This window comes from Copadichromis virginalis, linkage group LG11 (genome assembly GCF_057382275.1).
Source record: "Copadichromis virginalis isolate Kocher_CV1m ecotype Utaka linkage group LG11, C_Virginalis_male_GT1.1, whole genome shotgun sequence".
NCBI lineage: Eukaryota > Metazoa > Chordata > Actinopteri > Cichliformes > Cichlidae > Copadichromis > Copadichromis virginalis.
This window is the reverse complement of record NC_140628.1, coordinates 4,789,659-4,798,640: the sequence shown is the minus strand read 5'-3', so window position 1 is coordinate 4,798,640 and position 8,982 is coordinate 4,789,659.

Here is an 8,982-nt window from a genome sequence, read left to right as displayed (position 1 = left end):
TTTCATATTCCATTTATTGGAGAATGACCTGTTTTAGCTCCTTTGCTTCTCCTTTTCAACTTTCTTCTGATGGACTGTACGGACAAACAGACTCAAGGACAGCTTTTACAACAGGGCAATAGCCCTTAGCAAACAGTTGACCTGACTGGCTTCCTCCCTGGACTTTTTTAGGGGGGGTAACAACAATAACAATAATAGTATTTATATTTAAAACAAGGTGCAATAATAATAATTAATGTGCAATAATATCAGTGTCCAATACACATACATCTTATCTTATCTTATCTTATCTACCTACCAAGCAGAAGTGTCTGTCCTCACAGCCAAAGCCATGTGGTAAGATGACCAGTTAAAGGATAGGTGGCATATTATATACTATACATATATATGTGTTATACTTGTCATGATCCGGAGTCTGCGACTCCGTGTTTATGTTATTATTATTCTGTGGTTATTTTTGGGTTCTTGTACGTTCCTTGTTCACGTTTCATGTTCCTATGTTCTGTGTTCTCCAGCCTGTGTGAAGTTTGTGTGTTGTGTCATTGCGTATGTGTTTCCCGTTTTATTGTGAAGGTCTCTGTCTTATGTCAGTGTGTTCTGGTTACGTTCCCCCTGCTTCGTCAGCTGTGATGTCTTCCAGGTATGTTCCCCTCATGTTTCCCATCCCCTGATTCCTGGAGTGTGTATTTATAGTGTGTGTTACCTCGTCCTCGTTGCTGGTTCGTCTGCGTGGGTCCCCTCCGTCATTCTGTGTCGGTCTCCCTGTGTAATTCCCCGGACCTCCCTGCATCTTCGTTTCTGGTTTGTTTTGTTAGTTTTGCCCAGTTTAGGTTTTCCTGTTTCATGTCCACCGTTTGCTGTTTGTATTTTCTCTTGTCATTAAACTCACGCGCACCCGAGCTGCCGCTTCCAGGTCCCACACGGGATATTCCACATTAAAGCATTAGCACAAAAAGCTAATGTCTGATGATAAAAAAAGAAACATAACGTATCCAGTTTAATGGCCACACTTCACCATCTATAATGGCTTCTTGCAGCACGACCTTCTCTTTTCTTCTTGTTCTGATTTTGTCTCCAAACCTCTGTTCATCAGATATTCCCATTTCTAATTCTATCAATTCTTTTCACTCCCAATGTCCTTCTTAGCACCTTCAGCTTGTTGGGTTCATGTTTTAGAGAGAAAAGACAAAGTTCAGAGTACATTTTCTTAAATTTATTAAGCAGTTGAAGGTTCAAGTTCAAAAACAGCTGCTGTGTCTCTCTGCTTCACTCATGAGACTTACACGAAGAAAGAGCACCACACCCAGACGGTAAATGCTTTTTATTATGTGTGCTAAACAGGACACTAAGGTGATTGTTTAAAAGTTGGAGGAAAGCCACAGTTCTCCTTATTTGGCTGAAATCCAGCAATTTGGCTCACGTTTCTTCTTCAGCCGCTCTCTGGACATATCCTTATGTGGAGACGCCACTTCACCTATCACCATGACAACCGCCTCTTGCCCTCCGGTCAGATGTGCATAAAGTGATAGAGAGCTTCTCTAACCCCAGAAATTTACAGCCATGTTTCCTCTAGCAGAGTCAGGCTTACAACTTTATACCTTCTGATGCCTCCGCTAGTGAGGCAACCCTCAAATCCCCTAGAGAAGGGGCCTCTCTCTGTAATGTCTAACAGTATCAGAGTAACAGTCAAAACTTCTCCAGTGTGTGCAGTAAAAGACAAATCAGAAATATGTAATGCATGAGATATTAGCCTCACAGATAAACATAAATCCCAACAAGCTCTGCCTGTCTTTGTCAGTGCCACAGTCTCCAAACCATGCATCATAGCAGGCCTCACTGTTTTACAAACCGTCCCTTTCACTCTTGCTGCTATCCTTTTGTCACAAATCACCCCGACACTCTTCTCCACCCGCTCCACCCTGCTTGAACTATCTACTTCACCACTCATGTGCACTGCTGGTTGTCCCTAGATTATGAACCTATCTATCCTCACTCGTTGCCTTCATCTTTCCACTTGGTCTTATTCTCATTTGCACACATCTATTCTGTCAGTCACTCAGTCACATGCCTCACCACTGTCTCGCTGTCCTCAACCCATTTGGCCATAATAATTGTCACATGCACAAGTGTTCAGATTAGCAAATGCTGAAGAATGAATTACAGTTTTCTGGCTCCTCAAACAACAGTTTTTTCACCAGTGCACTTCCACATTGATGTCTGGGAACAGCAGAAGGCTAAAGGAATCTCCCTGTCATGTAGTGTAAGCCTCTTCATGAGACAAAATCCTCAATTTCAACCACTCTCATAAGTAAACTTATTCAGACATGTTCACTGCTAGCACAAGTTCCCAAAACGTGCTCTCATGTCTTACATGTCTCACTGTCCTCTCAAACCCAAAATCACAACAGAATTTGAAAGTCCTTAGGTACGTCAGCCCCACTGCTGGGGGTTGGATGTAAAAGGCAAGGGAACATTATCCTTTTACAGAAATGTATTGATTTATGGAGTTCATAATCCGCTGTGGCACAGAGGGGGAGACGTGGCTCATTCCAGCTCTCTCCGATTTGCACTTTAATGAAGTCATTTATCTCAGATCTAAGGCTCTACTATCACGCTATCAAGCCACACACACACACACACACTTACTTCATCCTTTGATTTCATATCTGGATGACTCAGGAATACGGCATTATTAAGAGCATGCATAACCTCATATGTATTTGATATATAAAATCCAAATTTAAGTCCTACCGGTCAGTTGCGATGGTTGTGATAGCCTGTTTATTGCAAAAGTCCAATTTGACAACGAGTCACAGTATTTTTAACTTGCTAAAGATACCAGTAGACAGTACAATGTCCACTTTCAGGGTTTTAGTCACAGATTTTGAGAAGCTCAAAGATGTAACCAACTTAATTATTGTATATTTTTATATTAAAGGAATTTCCATTTTTTTCCCCCAAACATGGAAAACTCTATAAAAGGAGTTCATACTAAATAACTCAACTACCCCAAACTGCCTGGTCTCCAGTGACTGTGTTAATAATTATTTATCAATAACTGCTCATATAGAGCCACACTTTATGAATTCAGATTTTTCCTTAAAGTCAAAAGTTCTTGCTCATACAGCACTGTGCAAAGATACAGAGTGGATAGGACACAGCGATTTATTTATCTGAACACCTCATCTTCTTACCATTTTCTTCATTACACACTTTGTGCTCTATCTGGTGCCCCAGGTTCTCCTAGTCCAAGAAGCTTTTGTGTGATAAAGAAAAGGATGAATTTGGTAAATCTCCCTCACAAATCTTGTAAACCTCTGGCACCCACTGTATCCCGCTGATCATGAATAATGCATGCTGTTCTGAGCTTGCCATCTTGTTCACATATGACCTATAGCTAAAATGATTATGCAGATTTGGGGAAATAAATAAATAAATAATCTAAAGTTATAAATGGTCACCCAGGGCATGGAAGACTACTGTGCATTTATCAGTCTGTGGGGGGACAAAATGAAGGCGGTATTTCTTCCTGTTCTGTTTTTTTCTTTAATAGAAGTGATTGGCCTGAATTAACAGGCTAATGTGGTGGCTGTTGTTTGCACAGCCAGTTAAAATGTAATTATTTTCAGGCTGGCGGACTGACGGTGGCAGCTGAGGCCTGCAGCTCATGGATTAGCTTGCCTCAATAAAACTTCAGAGGCAGTGCTGCAGTTTCAGACTGAGTGAGAGCAGAAGACACAAATGCACATACAGGAAGGAGTGTGTGTGCAGTTTAGCATCTCACTGTGCAATCACACCTACAATCGGCTTTGTTTACTCTAAATCATACATAACTGCAGTCTTGCTAGGTACATATTACCCAAATACACTCTCAGATAAAGTCATTCATAGTACCGTCCGAGGTACAGCTCTTTGATAACGTACTGCTGCATCCTTGTCAGGATGTTTTATTTGTGCCCTTGTGGTTTAATCCAATCTCGAGCCCTTTTTAACAAGGGTGCTGTCACGGTTCTGTGTCCGTTGGACCCAGTATTTTGAGTTTATTATGTTTTGGTTTAATTTTGCATCATGGATTGTTTTCTTGTTGTCTTGTTGTGGTTGTGATGATTATTATTAGAGTTTCATGTTTCTGTTATCCATGTTTTAGGAATTGTGGTTTCATGTATAGTTCAGTTCCATGTGTCATTTTCTGTCTCTGTGTTGAGTCCGTGTCTCTGAGTTGTGATTCATGTTTCCTGTTTTATTGTGAAAGTCTTTGTCTTATGTTAGTGTGTGCAGCTTTGTTCCCCATGTCTCGTTAGCCCTGATCTCTCCCAGCTGTGTCTCCCTCCTGTTGCCGATTCCTCCGTTACTACCCTGTGTATATAAGCCCTGTGTTTTCCCATGCTCGGTGTCGTGTCGTACCATCAGATCATGCCTGTGTGGTTTTGTGTCAGTTTTTCATGTTTGGTACCATTACTCAGTTTCATCTTTTGTTTTATGCCAGCAATAAAGCTGAGGTTTGAGTTACAGTTCAGTATCTGAGTCCTGCGCTTGGATCCTCCTCTCTGTCTCCACAGAGCCCTGACAGGTGCAAACACAGATACTCATTAGTTTATTTGTTTAAATACACTTCTTTGTTCATTCACTTTCACAAAAACCACTTTAGGCCTGTTCTTTGTCAGAGTTGCAAAGAAGAATTGTTTTCATTGTTTTTTGCTAAACTTTTTGCTTTGGGCAATGCTTAGGTGTAACCTACTCAAATCTTTTTGATAAAGCATACACTAATTCACTTGAAAGAGGACTGAACACCAGCAGTGCAAATGGCTTTGTGCAGAGTTCAAAGCACAAACACCCCAGCATTCATATAAATAGTTCCAAACAGGTGCATGTGAACAAACCCATGAAGCAAACTGACAGAAAGCTCTTTGTCAAATAGCTAGCTGGCTATTGAGCAGCTTAGCCTAATGACAATGCTGCTGCACTGAGCTTTGGGTTTGTGCAACATAACCAAACAGCTAATCACAGCTCCAAACACTTTTTCACATCGCTTGCTCTGTGGGGGATTTGAAGCAGAGCTGAATGTTGTTCTGTTTCCTGGGAAATAACAACGACTATAACACACATGGATAGTTCAGCACAGCCAGTTCACCTCACCTATCCATCCAGCACTTTTGTGACTAACACGATTTCAGTACTAAACAAGCACAGAGTCTCATAGAGTCTTTGAGCAAATCAACATGAACTACAGTGTCAATTTGACCTTTCCAGCACCATTATCAGGGCAATATGCTCTTTGTGCACAAATGTTAAGAAATCCAAATGGTTTGTTATCTGCAAAATGGAAAAAATGTCAACATTCAACACACGCTAGTTCAGATCATTACTGGCAGATTGCTGTGCAGCTCTCCTTTACATTGTGGCGTGATCAATAAACCATTACAGCATCAGTGTTGACATACTACCTACACTCAACAAAAATATAAACGCAACACCTTTGTTACTGCTCCCATTCCCCATGGGATGGACGTAGAGACCTAAAATTCATTCCAGATACACAATATAACCATCCCTCCCAAACAGTGGTCACAAATCAGTCCAAATGTGTGGTAGTGGGCACATCTGCCATATTGAGATAATCCATCCCACCTCACAGGTGTGCCACATCAGGATGCTGATCTGACATCATGAGTAGTGCACAGGTGTACCTCAGACTGCCCACAACAAAAGGCCACCCTGGAATGTGCAGTTTTGTCTCACAGCAAAATGCCACAGATGCCACAAGCAATGAGGGAGCGTGCAATTGGCATGCTGACAGCAGGAATGTCAACCAGATCTGTCGCCCGTGCATTGAATGTTCATTTCTCAACCATAAGCCGTCTCCACAGGCGTTTCAGAGAATATGGCAGCACATCCAACCGGCCTCACAACCGCAGACCTCGTGTAACCACACCAGCCCAGGACCTCCACATCCAGCAGGTTCACCTCCAAGATCGTCTGAGACCAGCCACCCAGACAGCTGCTGGAACAATTGGTTTGCACAACCAAACAATTTCTGCACAAACTGTCAGAAACCGTCTCAGGGACGCTCAACTGCATGCCCGTCGTCCTCATCGGGGTCTTGACCTGACTCCAGCTCGTCGCCGTAACAGACTTGTGTGGGCAAATGCTCACATCCGATGGCATCTGGCACGTTGGAGAGGTGTGCGCTTCACGGATGAATCATGGTTCACATTGTTCAGGGCAGATGGCAGCTGAGAATGTCCCAGTTCTTGCATGGCCAGCATACTCACCGGACATGTCACCCATTGAGCATGTTCGGGATGTGCTTGACCGGCGTATACGACAGCGTGTACCAGTTCCCACGAATATCCAACAACCTCGCACAGCCATTGAAGTGGAGTGGACCAACATTCCACAGGCCACAATTGACAATCTGATAGACTCCATGCGACGATGTGTTGCACTGCATGAGGCAAATGGTGGTCACACCAGATACTGACCGGTTCTGGGTCCCCAGACCCCCAATAGCGCAAAAAACTGCACATTCCAGGGTGGCCTTTTGTTGTGGGCAGTCTGAGGTACACCTGTGCACTACTCATGATGTCAGATCAGCATCCTGATGTGGCACACCTGTGAGGTGGGATGGATTATCTCAATATGGCAGATGTGCCCACTACCACACATTTGGACTGATTTGTGACCACTGTTTGGGAGGGATGGTTATATTGTGTATCTGGAATGAATTTTAGGTCTCTACGTCCATCCCATGGGGAATGGGAGCAGTAACAAAGGTGTTGCGTTTATATTTTTGTTGAGTGTAATTACTAGGACCTTGATCCATTAGAAAAAGAACTAATTAATCATACAAATTGTTGTGATGAATCATTTTCTACTTTTGACAAAATCTTATAATGATCGATATTTAAAGACGACATGAAACACTACAGATATAAAGGCTGATTTACATCATGGAGTCCTGCTTCAACTCTGTCTGTGAAGCTGGATTTAAGAACTAAGTGTCGAATGTTTTGAGAACATGTGTAGTGCCATCTTATGCCAGGACAGAAGATTAGGTCACTGGGTTGGTTGTTTGGTTGCAGCTAATAGACTAGCAATAGTTTATGTTAGCTAACATAAACTAACAGCCAACGGGAGGCAACTGAGCAACTGCCTCTATCCTAATGGGTGCCCCAAGTTCCCTTTTCTTATGGCTTTTTTTTGTTTCTTTTTTTAAATGTGTGTGTGCACGTGGAGTCCTTCACATGATGACCATTAACCAATGTTCACCCTTGACGGCAAAGCGCACTGGTTCTCAGCCGGGAACGAGCTCACAAAGAGCACGTGCATTTTTTGCCACCTGAGCGGTGCGGGGCCGTAGGGGGAACAGGGAAATTAATTGAGACACGCAGACTGATGCAACAAAAACCAGTAACTAGGGTGTACAGCGTACACTATAGTCTATAGCAAACAGGAGAATTAGGTTAGCACGTATACATTGGCAAGTTGTCTTGTGGCAACTGAAACAAATGAGCGTGCTGTGTGTGCGACAGCATGACAAACATTACCTGTCCTTTTAATAACTGCACAAGTAGTGCTGGTCATAGCTGCTAGCTAACTGGGAGTCATGGGTCTGTAGATCTGGCCACTGTTTTAGGGAATATTCATTCTTATGGCTTATATTTCATTAAAAACTATCTAATATGCATATCCACATAATTATAGATTATTATAATTATGGTATTAAAAAAACTATTTTAAAAGAAATGACATTGAGAAAGAGATTATATTAGATTTATATTTCACATAGGAAAAAAATGCTGATTTTATAGCAGCACAATTATTGTAACTGTCATGGTTGGCTGTGTGGCAGGGAGGCAGGAGGGGTGGACCCAAAATGCAAAACTCTTTGGAGACGAGATTTAAACTGAAAACGCAGCTTTATTGCTGGACAAACTTCTACATAAAATAAGACCCACAAAAGCAAAACAAAACTCTAAACTGAGGTGCTGAAGGACTGGAAATCATGAAAACACAGCAAGTTGACGGTACGACACGACAGGGAGCACAGGAAAAAAAAAAAAAAAACACAGCTTATATACACAGGTGAGTAATCAGGGAATGGGCAACAGGAGGGAGACACAGCTGGGAGAAATCAGGCTAACGAGACAGGGGAGCGGTAAAACTGAACACACTGACATGAGACATGAACTTTCAAAGTAAAACAGGAAACCAGAAACCATCACACACTGACTCAACACTGAGAGGCAGACAGAAAATAACGCATAGAACCCAAACTATACATGAGGCAACAAATCCTTAAACACGAATAAACAGAAACCTAGAATATAACAATCAAAGCACAAGAGTATCAAAGGGCAGCACATAGTGCAAAAATAAACCAAAACATCAGAAACTCAAAATGCTGGGTCGAACCGACCCAGAACCGTGACAGTAACTCAACAGATTAAACATTCAATAAGCTTTTTGCCTGCGCAGAGTGATTAGTCAAACAAATTAAATCATCATTCATACATACATACATACATACATACATACATACATACATACATACATACATACAGGCATACAATAGCACTACACGTTCCCAAAATTTAAACTTTCTTACATTCAGCTTCACACACAGTGTTAAATCTGTGTCAGTTTTTGAGAGCAGGGCTCCATGATGTAAATTATCCTTTATATAGAATAGAATGGAACAGAATAGCCCTTAATTGTAATTGTACAACGCATGATCCAATCCATCTGCGCCACCATCTATATGTGTTTCATGTCCTCTTTAAACAAAATCACACAATTACTATAGAATGAAAATTGTATTTTATATTTAATTCTAAGACTTATCAAGACTGGCCAGCTCAGGTCATAGAATCATACACTGCGAGGTAGCATACAAACTTAATATTACTGTTATTTGCTAACACAAGTTTACCTGATACTTGATCCTGTCGTTCATGCTCATCATGTTTTCTGCATCTTATC